Genomic DNA, 13,484 nt, shown 5'->3' with positions numbered 1-13,484 from the left:
ATCATCAGCAAAACTATTAATAAGATTTCCAGTTAATGGAAGAAGGTAATTAATATACAACAGAAAAAGAGTGGGAGAAAGAACTGAACCTGGGAAAAATCCCAATGTTCAATATCCTTAATAAAAATGGGGATATAGCCCCATTTTGTTTAGGGACCCTGAAGTTATATACAAATCTCAAATCTGCCCTACCATGGAATATTGTTCCCACATCTGCGGTGGTGCCTTAAAAACGCTGACCGGGCTAGCCGAGTGGGTAAAGTACCTGCCCGGCAACCCAAAGGTCGCGGGTTCGATTCCCGCCTCGGGCTTGGATCAAAGTACTGCAAAAAAAACCTTGGGAGGTGCAATATGGCCACAGAAGCCAATGTGCCAACAACTACCAAATCAATCAAATCAATCAAGCCTTAAAAACCTTTCTCAAGCTTGGTTCTGGACTCCATTGAACAGAGGGCAGTCAGTTTAAGTAATAACCCATCTTTTACAAAGTCTCTCCAGTCTGTCCCTTAGACATATTTCTGCTGCATGTCTTTTCTATAGATACGTCTGTGCAACTTTCTTCATAAGAGCACCCCTTTGTTCCCCTCACCTGTCTTGTTGTCCTTCTCTGTACTTGTTCTAGCAACTCTGCATCCTTTCTAAAATGAGGCTTCCAGACCAATACGCAGTCATCTTTTTTACACACGTTCACTGATTGTTTTCAGGAACTTTTAGGACAGTGCAATAAGTGCATTCAGTTGGGTAGTGATTACTTTGAATAAAAATAAAACCATTTTTGAACTTCTTCAGTTACATCAGTCCAGGAACTTGATTGCCACATCTTTTTGAATCCCACCAGAATATCGATTTTTCACTTAATCTCCTCGTGTTCTTTGCAAAGAACACTTAATCTCCTCTTGTTCTTTGCAATGAACACATACAAAGTCATCTCCTATGGCTGTATTAAAAAAATAAATAAAGTGCAGCCATTATCAACCCACTGCAGGATGGAAGCCTCCTCAACAATTCATGCTGAGGGAAATGGACCATAATCTGCCACGCTGGTCCAGAGTGGGTTGGCAGATCGACCATATTCAGCAGTCAAGGGCTTGAACCCCAGTCTACTCAAAGAGCGTGTGCTACTGCACTCCCACTCCTGACCAGGCCCCGAGTGCCAAGCGATTTTCCTAAGTGATATATAGTGCTCTTTCTAAGTGATTTCGTTATATTTTCTTTCCAGTGCTTTTCTCATCCTTATTTCTTTATAAGTGGTTCTGTACTTAACAGATCCTAAGTAAGGACCCAGAAAGGAAAATTACTTTTCTTTTCCTAGTATATTTATTAATTTTCGCACTAACAAACTAACCTCTCCAACTGCTTGGCCACTAGGTGGCACCGCTCCTGCCTCCACGTGGCGGGGCTGGAAGTCTGGGAGAAGAAATCCACTCTCTCAGGGCTAAAAGGAGCAACGATGGACAAAAATAAACAGTCCTCGTGTGGATCTTATGATTCATAGCTAGACAAACATAATCCAGATCATGACGACACAAATGTATCCCATGCTGAGACAAAAAAAAAGAAGGAATGGATAAGACCACACCACTCTTTCTAATACTACACTCCTCCACAGACCAACCATTGAGTAAGCTGTCCCCATTTTTGATTCAGAAATGTCTTGAAAATGTGGCTGGCCCTCCAAAAATGGTTCGGCGATTAAGATCCGGAGATTTATTGATCGAAATGACCGAACATAGACATGCTGAGAGGCTATTGAAAATATCTACTTTCGGTGGAATATCACTAAGGTTACCCCACATGTCACCTTAAACTCCTCTAAAGGGGTAATATCAGAGTGGGATCTATTAAACATATCAGAGGATGAACTTGTGCATGAACTAAGAGATCAAAACGTGGTACAAGCCAAAAGAATTGTTATTAAAAGAGATGGAGAACCTGCTCCCACACGGACGGTGATCCTAACATTCAAAACACCAAATCTACCTACTTCTATTAAAGCTGGTTACCTTAGATGCCAAGTAAGACCATACATTCCAAATCCAGTCCGGTGCTTTAAGTGCCAAAAATTTGGTCATTCCCAAGCTGTCTGCAGAAGTGTAGCCACTTGTGCTAACTGCGGATCAAAAGAGCATACACACACAAACTGTAACACTGAAGTGCAAATTTGTCCTAACTGCCATGGTAACCACTCTGCCTTCTCTAAGGAATGCCCTGAATGGAAAAGAGAAAAGAATATTCAAAAATATAAGATTGAGCAGAAAGTATCCTATCAAGAAGCTAAAAAACACTTTGCAGTACCTACTAAATCACCTACATATGCTTCAGTTACCCAACGGCTACGCTCAGTAGAAACTCAGACAGACTGCTCAGTCCCTCCAAATATCTCAATATCTGGTTGGGCTAAATCACTCCTCTCCTCATCAAAGGAAAAACCTATTCCTAAATATGCTACTCGAGAAGCAAATACTCCTGTAACAATACCTCCAGATAAGAAGCCTAATGAACAATCAAATGAACGAGCCAAGACTCCTGAAAGAAGCAACACTACTAAATTTATATCCGATACCATGGATATTGATGAAAAGATAGATGAAGATGATTCAATTCTTGAGATTCATCCAGAGGATGACATTGGCACGGGTAGGCCAGTCTTCCCAAAAAAAGAAAAAGCAAAAGTAGACAAGCGCAAACAAAAAAATCCGCCGTAAGAAACCAAACCCTCCTTTTAAAACCAAACAATGCACACAGTGATTCAATGGAATTGTCGCGGATTTCGTGCTAATTTAGATGACCTCTACGATCTCCTAAGTGAATATAAGCCTGTCGCAGCATGCATACAAGAAACAAACCTGACGAATGCAGTATCTATAACAGTTAAACACTTCACCATGTATAGAAAAGATAGAAACTGCTCTAATGCAGCACACGGAGGAGTAGTGCTGTTAGTAAACTCTTCAATTCCCTCCAGACCTGTTCCCTTGCAAACACCGCTGGAGGCAATTGCAGCCCGTATCACCATTGGCATAACGATAACATTAGTCTCATTATATCTGTCACCAAACCACGCTTACACCCTTGCTGATTTAGATGACCTAGTAGGACAAATACCTGCTCCTTTCTGTATTCTGGGTGACTGGAATGGCCATAACCCTCTATGGGGTTCTCAACAACTTGACTGCAGAGGGAAAATAATTGAGAAATTCTTGGATAAACACAATCTAACTATTTTAAACACAGGTGATCACACATATGTTCATGTACCATATGGCTCAAGCTCTGCCATTGACCTAACAGTATGTTCTCCAACAATATTTCCTCTCATAGACTAGACAGTTACTGACAACCCTCTTGGTAGTGATCACTTTCTGATCATCTGTAATTTCTGTACAAGTTCTCCTCCGATCAACAGAATTAGAACAATTTGGAAATTTGACAAGGCCAACTGGGCTAAATATCAAGAAATAGCTCATTTAGATTCCACTATCATTGCTACTGACAAGATCGATTCTGCAGTAAGCTATATCACAGAATGAATAATGACAGCAGCTGAATCCGCTATCCCGAAATCATCATTTAAAATCCGACTCCATCCAAAAATGTGGTGGAACGAAGCATGTAGCATTGCTAAAAGAGAAATAAATAAATCCTGGAATCAGTTTAGAAAACATCCAACCACAGCCAACCTCCTACAGTTTAAAGGAGCAAGGGCCAAGGCTCGTTATATAAGACAAATGAGTAAAAAAGAAGCATGCTATGCTGCCACAATAAACAGATTCACAGATACTGCTACAGTCTGGAAAAAAATCAAACGTATCAATGGCAAATACCCACTTGCTACTTCCCCGATTCTATTTCTGAAAGGAAAGGAAATTTCTGAACCTGAAGAACTTGCTAATGCATTTGGCTCGTCTTTTCAATCACTCTCAGCTGTTTCCGCCTATGAACCAGCCTTTCAGAAGCTAAAACGCAATACAGAAAAGTATAAACTGAATTTTAATACCGCTCTCCAACATTCATACAATCTGCCGTTGACCATGACTGAATTGCTTAATGCGCTCACAAAAGTGAAAAACAGTGCTCCAGGTCCTGATGGAATTTATTACTCAATGATTTTCCATTTAAGTGAAAGATCATTAAGTGGTCTCTTACTACTCTATAATAGAATTTTCTTAGAGGAATATTACCCCACCAGCTGGTGCCATTCTTATGTGCTAGCCTTCCCGAAACCAGGAAAAGACCACACAGATCCAACAAACTATCGACCTATCTCCTTAACAAGTTGCTTAGGAAAAACAATGGAAAAAATACTTAACATCCGACTAACGTGGTATTTGGAGACTCAAAACATTCTAAGTTCAAGCCAGTATGGTTTTCGGAGAAGTAGATCGACGCTCGATCTCATTATCAGAGCAGAAGCAAATATTTGGAACGCCTTTCTAAGAAACGAACACTTTGTTATGATATGCATTGACATCGAGAAAGCATTTGATACAACTTGGCGTTATGGGATTCTTCGGGACTTACATAAATCTGGTCTTCGGGGTCATCTCCCGAAATTCCTTCAGAACTTCCTATCTAACAGATCCTTCCAAGTTCTCTACCACTCGTCACTTTCTGGCACATATGTTCAAGAAGAGGGAGTTCCTCAGGGCTCAGTGCTGAGTGCAACACTTTTTGCCATCAGGATCGATTCTATAACTAATAGTATACCTAACACAGTTGATGCATACCTGTATGCTGATGACCTTGCCATTTCATGTCATTCTCAAAATATGCGACTTATTGAGAGACAACTACAAGTCACCATTAATAGAATAGTCTCTTGGGCCAAAAACAATGGCTACAGAATTTTTAAATCGAAAACAACTGCAGTACACTTCTGTCGTAAACGTATATTGCATCCTGATCCAAACCTTCAGTTAGACTCCCATTGTATTACATTTCAACCAAGCACTCGTTTTCTTGGTATAATACTTGATAAAAAATTAAACTTCCTCGAACATATAAAATATATTCGTACCAGCTGTCTTAAGAAACTAAATATTCTCAGAGTAATCTCCTCTATGTCATGGGGTGCAGATCGGTACATGTTGCTACATTTATACTGCTCATTAATTAGATCCCGCTTAGACTATGCATCTCCTGCATACGCCTCAGCCAGGCCAAGTGTACTGAAATGGCTTGATCCCATTCATCATAGTGCACTTCGAATAGCACTGGGTGCCTTTCGTACATCTCCCATTTTAAGTCTATATACGGAAGCCAATGAACCGCCGCTAGACCTTCGGCGACAAATTCTTCTCCTAAATTATGCCGCAAAAATCAGCAGCTTTCCACATCACCCGATATGGCAAAATCTCTTCAGACCAAAATGGGAAAACCTCTATCGTACTAAATCACGTCTCAACAAACCATCTGGCATTAGGCTTCAAGCTCTAAACACTAGCTGGGGACTCAGCATGAATAACATAATGCAGGATACTAGCATGCAAATCCAGCCATGGCAAATACCCACGATAGATATTGAAAAATACTATCAGAAATGGGGAAAGAATAATCTTCCAGATATTAACATCAGACAATTACATCTGGCCCACTCAATTCAGTTTAGCAGTTACGTGCAGCTATATACAGATGGATCCAAGACTGCCAGTAAAGTTGGTACAGCTGTAGTCCTGCCGGATGCTATCATCGCCAAACAGCTCCCTTCAGAATGTAGTAATTATACTGCTGAGTTGTATGGTATTTTACTAGCCCTGGAGAAAATAAAAGAAGCTTCATATACTCAATCCATAATATATACCGATTCATTAAGTGCCGTGAATTGTATGCAATGTAAACGCCCCAACAGTCATCCTCTGGTACAACAAATCTGGACTCAGTTAATGGCAGTTCGTGCACGTGGTCACCACATAATTTTTTGTTGGATTCCTGGACACTCTGGAATCCCAGGAAATGAACAGGCAGATTTAGCTGCCAAAAATGCTTCAAATCCTATTTCTTCCAATTTCAGGACACCTTATGTTGACTTTAAATCCATTATACAGCAGACCTCTAAAGAACAGTGGAAACATATATGGGAAAAAGAAACAAATAATAAACTTTTTGAAATAAAGAAAGAACCCAAACAGTGGTGATCCAGTCTAAGGGAAAATAGAAAAGAAGAAACTGTACTAGCACGACTGCACATTGGTCACACATACCTCACTCACAGTTATTTATTAAGAAAGGAAGATGCCCCACAATGCAGTAACTGTTCATGTCCAATCACTGTAAAACATATCGTTATTGAATGCCCACTATATTTAAGAGAACGAAAAACTGCTTTCTCCTTACTTTTCAAAAATTGCAATCAATTAACACTACATAATGTTCTAGAAGATCGTCAAGATATGGATGACGTTTTTGTTTTCCTAAAATTGATTGATAAATATCACCTTGTTTAAATTTTTATCAGAATCAGCATCAACAACAAAGATATACTAGTCAGAAATCAGTGCATCATAGCCACAGTTGCTGATGCACCAACAAACCTAACAACAACAACAACTCCTGACCACTCGGCTACGGAGGCCGTTATGGCTGTATTATATCCTGCTAAAAATAGCTTTATAAAAATAGCACTAGTAACAGACATAATGATGACTTAGATGACTCTCATCAACTGGTGCAATACCACCACTTTGCTTATTGGAGGCTTGAAGTTTTGTTTGTTTGTTTGTTTTGTTTGGTTTTTAGGAGCATTAGCAACTAAGGCCATATTGCTCCGGGACATGCAGTGGTCATTCCCTGACCTTTCTGCATCTTCCATATTTGGTGGTGACGGGCTCGAACCCCAGTCTAATCAAGAAGCGTGTGCTACTGCTGCTCCTTCCCACCTGGCTACGGAGGCGCCCGAGGCTTGAATTGGTGGAATACATATTTAGTCTCCAGAGCTAAGTTCCGGTCAACCCTTCCCCATCTCTTCCATCGTGCAGTATGACTAGTGACTTTTGAGGTAATGATGGGCATCATGGCGAGATTGAATCTTCCTTACATTTCGAGGGTACAGCTCTAAAACGGTGTTCCCATGTCAGCTGCTAGTTAGTACACTGGACCAAACCTATTGTTAACTCTTTAGAAGGCTTCCGGATCAGTTAGTGTATAATCTTGCTACCTCTACTGTGCCAGATAGTGACTGGAGGGAGTCCGAGTAGTGTGCATGCTGGGGGCATCGTCGAGGCCTTGTTATGCCAAGGATCTGGGTATATTTTTACCATGTGTATGCCATATCCAAAAATTTCATTACTTCATACAGCATGTCCCACCCCCCACTTTTTCTTACTATTGAATACACCTTGAATTGTCAAACTAATAGAGTAAGCTTATCTGCGAAAAGATCTAAACCTCCCAAACACTTCCTAATTCATTTCACAAATATTCATGGTCTCAATTCTAATCTCAACGATGTCCATTTCCACTTGCAGTCTGCCAAACACCATGTACTTTTTCTGACAGAATCTCAGTTATCGGTTAATTCAACTACTGCTCATCTCAGTTGCCCAAATTATTTACTGTATGATTCCTTTCGCCTCAAAGGTAGTACTTGTGCATATGTCCATTCCGATATTCCCTGTCAGAGACTTGGCAATTTGGAATCTCCTCTTTTCGATCTTCTCTAAACTTTTGGTTGTTCAATAAATGTGCTAAGGCTGTTCAAGAGAAGAATGTTGCATATCGTAATTGGTTTGTTTCCAATTCTTCAGTTTCATTTTCTGCCTGCACCAAAGCTCGCAACAATTGTAAAGCAGTTATTAATCAGTCCAAACTAGATTTTGAACAAGCTAAGAGTAGAAAACTTGCTTCTTGCCCTAATGGTAGCCGAGCATTCTAGTTTCTTGCCAAAGCTATTGGCCGCAACTTTTGCCCATCTCTGCTTCCACCTTGGTCAAAAACAGATGGTTCTGTTGTCACTTTGGCCAAGGATAACGCTGACCTGCTAGCATCTCATTTTTCTTCCAACTAATGTATTAATGATCTTGGTAAAACACCTTCCACCACTCCCAACACACTCCATTTAATACCTCCTGTGGTCTTCCGTCAAAAGAATGTCAGAAAGATTTTGACGAATCTTGATGCTAAGATAGCTCCAGTCCTGATGGTATTTCTCCACTTGTTCTCAAAACCTGCACTCCTGAACTTACTCCTGTTCTTTGCCACCTTTTTTCACTCTCTTATTCCAAAGGTGTTTTTCCTTCTGCTTAGAAATTTGCTTATATCCAGCCAGTTCCTAAAAAGGGTGACAAATCCCTCACATCCAATTATCATCCCATTGCAATTACTTCTACTCTTTCTAAAGTAATGGAGAAATCAATTAACCGCCAACTCTTAAACTACCTAGAAACCTTCCATCTGATAAATGATCGCCAGTATGGATTATGTCAGTGTCGATCCACTGGTGATATTCTGGCTTACGTTACTCATTTATGAACGCATTCAATGTAAAAGTTTAATGAAACACAAACAGTTGCTCTTGACATCTCAAAGGCTTTTGATCGTGTTTGGCATAAAGGTCTTCTAAACAAGCTTCCATCTTATGGTTTCCCAACTGTTTTTTTGTAATTGGTTATCCAGTTTTCTCTATGATCGCTCACTGAGGGTGATGGTAGATGGCTCTCTGTCTTCTAACTTCTCCACTAATACTGACCCCAAGGTTCAGTTCTTTCCCCCGCTTTTTTCCTCTTGTATATTAATGACCTTCTTCCATTGACTGGAAATCCTATCCTTAGTTTTGCGAATGATAGCACATTGCATTCTACTTTTGATTTTGAGAAACCTTGCCCTGCTAAATCAGCTTCAGCTTCTCGAATATCCACTACCAATTCCTTAAATGCCAATCTCCAGGTAATTCTCCAGTGGGGCAAAGACAACTTAGTTGATTTCAATCCTTCTAAAACTCAGTCTTGTCTTATATCTCGCAAAAAGGATTCTTCTGCTCCTACGCTTATCTTTGGTGACACTCCCGATTTCTAGGCAAAATGATATATCTCTTTTGGAGATTACCCTGACTTCTAATCTCTCTCTCTTGTCACAAGCACATTACAATCTAAAAAACTTGGTTTTCTCTTTCATTCTCAGTGTTACTTTTCTTCCAAACAGCTATTCACTCTGTACAAATTGCAAATCTGCCCTACATTGGAATATTGTTCCAACATCTGGGGCAATGCCCCCAAAACCTCTCTCAGGCTTCTAGATTCCATTCAGAAGAGGGCAGTTAGGTTAATTAATGACTCCTCTCTAACAGAGTCTCTCCACTCACTGTCTCATAGACATACTGTTTCTGCTCATGCCTTTTCTATAGATACTTCCATGGGCACTGTTCTTCCGAATTGGCTTCTCCGAACACGTTCTACCACCAGCCAACATCCATTTACTGTCCAACTTCAAACTCACAGAACCAACTTTTCATGTTCCTCGTTTATTCATTCAACTGCTGTTTTCTGGAACAACCTTCATACACAGGTGCCTCCGTAGCCATGTGGGAAGGAGCAGCAGTGCGTAGCACATGCTTCTTGATTAGACCGGGGTTTGAGCCCGTCACCACCAAATATGGAGGATGCGGAAAGGTCAGGGAATGACCACCGCATATCCCGTAGCAATATGGCCTTAGTTGCTAATGCTCCTAAAAACCAAATAACAAACAACCTTCATACGTATTTCCTGAAAATTACAGTCTAAAGAAGTTGAAATCTAATGTCAACAAATATCTTCTTTCATATTCTCAACCTCCAGCCCAAGCATGGTACTAAGTACTATAGGTACTTAGTCTCATTGGCACAAGCATATTACAAATATTGCTCTGCATCTAAAAAACTTGGTAACAAACAAATTCACCACGTTAATCAGAGAATCACAAATAATAACTACACTATTAATTTTAAATCAGAGTAACAAAAAAACCATCATTTTTAAGCAATAAAATTCCACTTCAGGGGAAGTATCCATAGACTGAAAATTCAGGAGAAGTATCCATATACTGAAAATGTGCAAATGTGACCACAATTCACAAAGGAGGAACAAAGGCTGACACAAGTAATTATAGACCTGTGAGTTTAACTTCTGTTCCAGGAAAATTAATGGTGGCACTGGTTAAAGAAGCACTGCAGGATCATCTAGACAAGATTTCAGTTAAAGCTCGGACACAGCATGGTTTTGTTAAGGGAAAGTCTTGCCTGACCAATTTGATTGGATACTATGATGCAGTCACAAAAGAACTGGATGCAGGGAATAACTTTGATATTATATACTTGGATCTTAGAAAGGCTTTTGATACTGTTGCACATGAAAGACTGCTGCGCAAATTGGAGCAGTGTGGCATTGGAGGTAAATTACTGCTATGGATAAAGGGGTAGTTGAGGGGAGAAGACAGAGAGTGGTAATCAATGGACACTGCTCATCATGGACTAATGTTATTAGTGGAGTCCCTCAGGGTTCAATGTTGGGTCCATTATTGTTTTCTGTATTTATAAATAATATTGATGATGGTATATCAAGCTTAATGTCCAAGTTTGCAGACGATACAAAGGTTGTCAGGGTTGTTAAGGACACTACTGATGCTATGCTGCTGCAATAGGATCTGGAAAGGTTGAACAGATGGGCTGAGAGGTGGAAAATGAAGTTTAACATTGACAAATGTAAAGTACTACATATGGGAAACAGCAACCCCAGAACAACGTATCAACTCTGTTGTACTACACTGACAGTGGTAGAGAATGAAAAGGACTGCGGGTAATTTTGCAGGCAGATATGAAGTTCTCTGAGCAGTTCAGACATGCTGCAAGAGTAGCTCATAGTGTCTTGTCAATGATATACAGGAATTTTTCTAGCAGGGATAAGGAGGTGATTATTCCCGTGTATAAGGCAATGGTCAGGCCACACCTTGAGTACTGTATACAGGTCTGGAGGCCTCATTTCAAGAAGGATGTAGAGCTGCTGGAATGAGTACAGAGAAGGGCAACAAGATTAGTGTCTGGAGATTAGGCACCGGCGATGTGATCTGATAGAGGTGTATAAAGCCTTGAATGGTTTGAGCATGCTCAATGCTGATGGGATTCTACCTCTTGCTCAGAATAATCACCTGAGAGGGCACAAACTCAAATTGAGGAAAGACATGTAGGATAGATGTGTGGAAATTTTCCTTTAGCCATCGGGTCGTTGGTTGGTGGAACAGACTTCCATCCCTTGTTGTGGAAATTGATAGGCTAAATAAATTTAAGGCTCAGCTGGACAGGAATTTTGAATGAATGGAGGATGAAGTGGAAGTGCTTTTTTTTTCTTTTCTTTTTTTTTTTTTTTTGGCTGATGCTGCATAAGCTTGCTTTCTTACATCATATGCCTCTACTAATGCTAATATCCCTTTTCACCATCCAACAATAATTGGCTGACATGGTGGCACTCCATTTGTTTTTTTGTCTTTGTTCCATTGCTGTGATACATTGATGGAAGTGCTCACCTTGTTTGTTGCTGACGGCACCGTAGTTTGGCTAGAAGAAATCCAGGTGCGAGTGCAAGAAATGCATCTTGCACTCAACTCTTTTGTAAGAAGTAATGAGATCCACCCACCGGAATTGCACTATCTTTGGTGGGCACTAAAGGTGACAATAGACCCAGGCTTGGCTGCTTGTGCCTGGGGGCAGGCAGCGGCTGCCTAGGTGTTGGCTGCTCCCTGGTGGCAAGGTGGATGTACACAAGCGATAAAAAGCTTTGCAGAGTTTCTGCACCAACACAGACATGCAAGGTGGAGATGAGCTTAGGCCTAGGAGCCACCCTTGATACAAGTAAAAAACACACATACACACGTGTTCATATATAATATAGTATTTTATGTATGTATAATGAGAATGCTATTAATATAAAACTGTATATATATATCTTCTTTGTAAGTTTTTTTGTATATAATTTGTAAATAACTGTGTACAAATAAATGGAAAAAAAAAATGTAGTTGCTGGCTTTAACATTTCCTAGAAAACCAGTTGAAACATTTCAAAAGACTTTCCACGCTGATTCCTTGCTATCATTAAGGACACATTTAAACTGTTTATCTCTGAAAAGTTGTCTTATTTGTGGACCACTAAAAACACCTGCCTTAATCTTCTCTGTATTAAGTCTTGGGAATTTCTTTGTGAGTATGTGAATCCAGAACTGTTCACTTCTAAAGCCTTCACGAAATTTTTCACGAGCCCCAGTTTGATGTGGAGTTGCAGAAGCAAAACTTTATTTGGATCTACCAGAGGTTCACATACTACATTCTTCATTACAGCTGTTAATGATTTTCATTGAGGCCAACTCCTCGTAGTGCATACTTTCAGAGAAAGCAACAATACTTAGTGTAACCCTTTTGTGGTCCTAATAAAATAGCGATTACCTTTAAATCACCACATATCTGCCACTCATACTTCTGTTTGTGTACGTTTCTTGTTTGTGGACAGCATACACAAGAGGTATTGAGGGCAGTATATTTCCATTGTGTATCCCTTTTTTTTTAATATCCCTTGAGCCTAACCTTAAAAGTGTCTATATATAGTCACCATTCTTCGGGAACATGCCTCATGTTCATTGCTACCATTAGATTATCAACATTCTTACAAACAGAGAGTTCACCTTTTTTGTTTGATAGAATTTATCATAGTCTATTTGAATTTTGAAATGTTGTCTCTTTCACAGAATGATCTAGAACGGGGGGTGGCCAACGAGTCGATCGCAGATTTAATTTCAGTCTATCATGACGAATTTTAAATATACAGTCATCCCTCGATTTGTGCACCTTGTGCAATGAAATTTTTGAGATGGTAGATTGTGGCACCTTTTGAAGGAAAAAAGTAGATTACATCACAAATTAAGTTGGCCACTCCTGATCTAGAAGATTCCATTGTATCTCGAGGCTAAAAGCTGTACCTGATTCTTTGGCAGTTTAATATCCCATGAGGTGATTAAGCTTACTTTCTGCGATCTTATGTGGTTCTGCAGAATAAAAGTTTGGACAAAATTGTGGATCCCTCGATGTAGATGGCTGCTGTACTTCTTCGTGTATAACAAGTTGACGTTCATCAGAGTGTACAGAAAAATGATCTGATGGTTCAAGAATAGGTAGTACTTCACCGTAAGGCATGGGTGGAATTGCAGATGGTATATTTGGGTACTTCACTGTCCACTTTTTCTTTATTGTCATCCCTTTTGTAACAGGACTCACCATACAGAAGTAACAGTCTGTGACATGATTTGTTGGCTCCTCCATATCATGTGCACTGCAAAAGGAATAAAATGTCCCTTTCGATTCACCCACACATTGAGTTTCGACTAACAGGTAGTGCAACATATGTGTGGGGTCCAGTTCTTCTCCTGGTTGCATACTTTACACCCAAAGTGCAAAAAGTAGGCTTTTTTGTGGCTCGATTTAAGGGATGCTTTCTTGGTTAATGTGACTTCTCCACATACATAACAGAAATCA

General features: G+C 40.0%; 1 protein-coding gene across 1 annotated transcript in view; it reads left to right on the top strand.

Moving 5' to 3' along the window:
• Positions 1-13,484, top strand: part of LOC150075153 (uncharacterized) — a 130,177-nt gene that overhangs the window by 44,973 nt on the left and 71,720 nt on the right. The window lies entirely within an intron of this gene.

Source organism: Mastigoproctus giganteus, chromosome 14, assembly GCF_048544385.1.
Source record: "Mastigoproctus giganteus isolate SK-2022 chromosome 14, ASM4854438v1, whole genome shotgun sequence".
In the NCBI taxonomy this organism is placed as follows: Eukaryota; Metazoa; Arthropoda; class Arachnida; order Uropygi; family Thelyphonidae; genus Mastigoproctus; species Mastigoproctus giganteus.
Note: the sequence above shows the minus strand (reverse complement) of the source record. Positions and strands in the feature narration are given on the sequence as shown.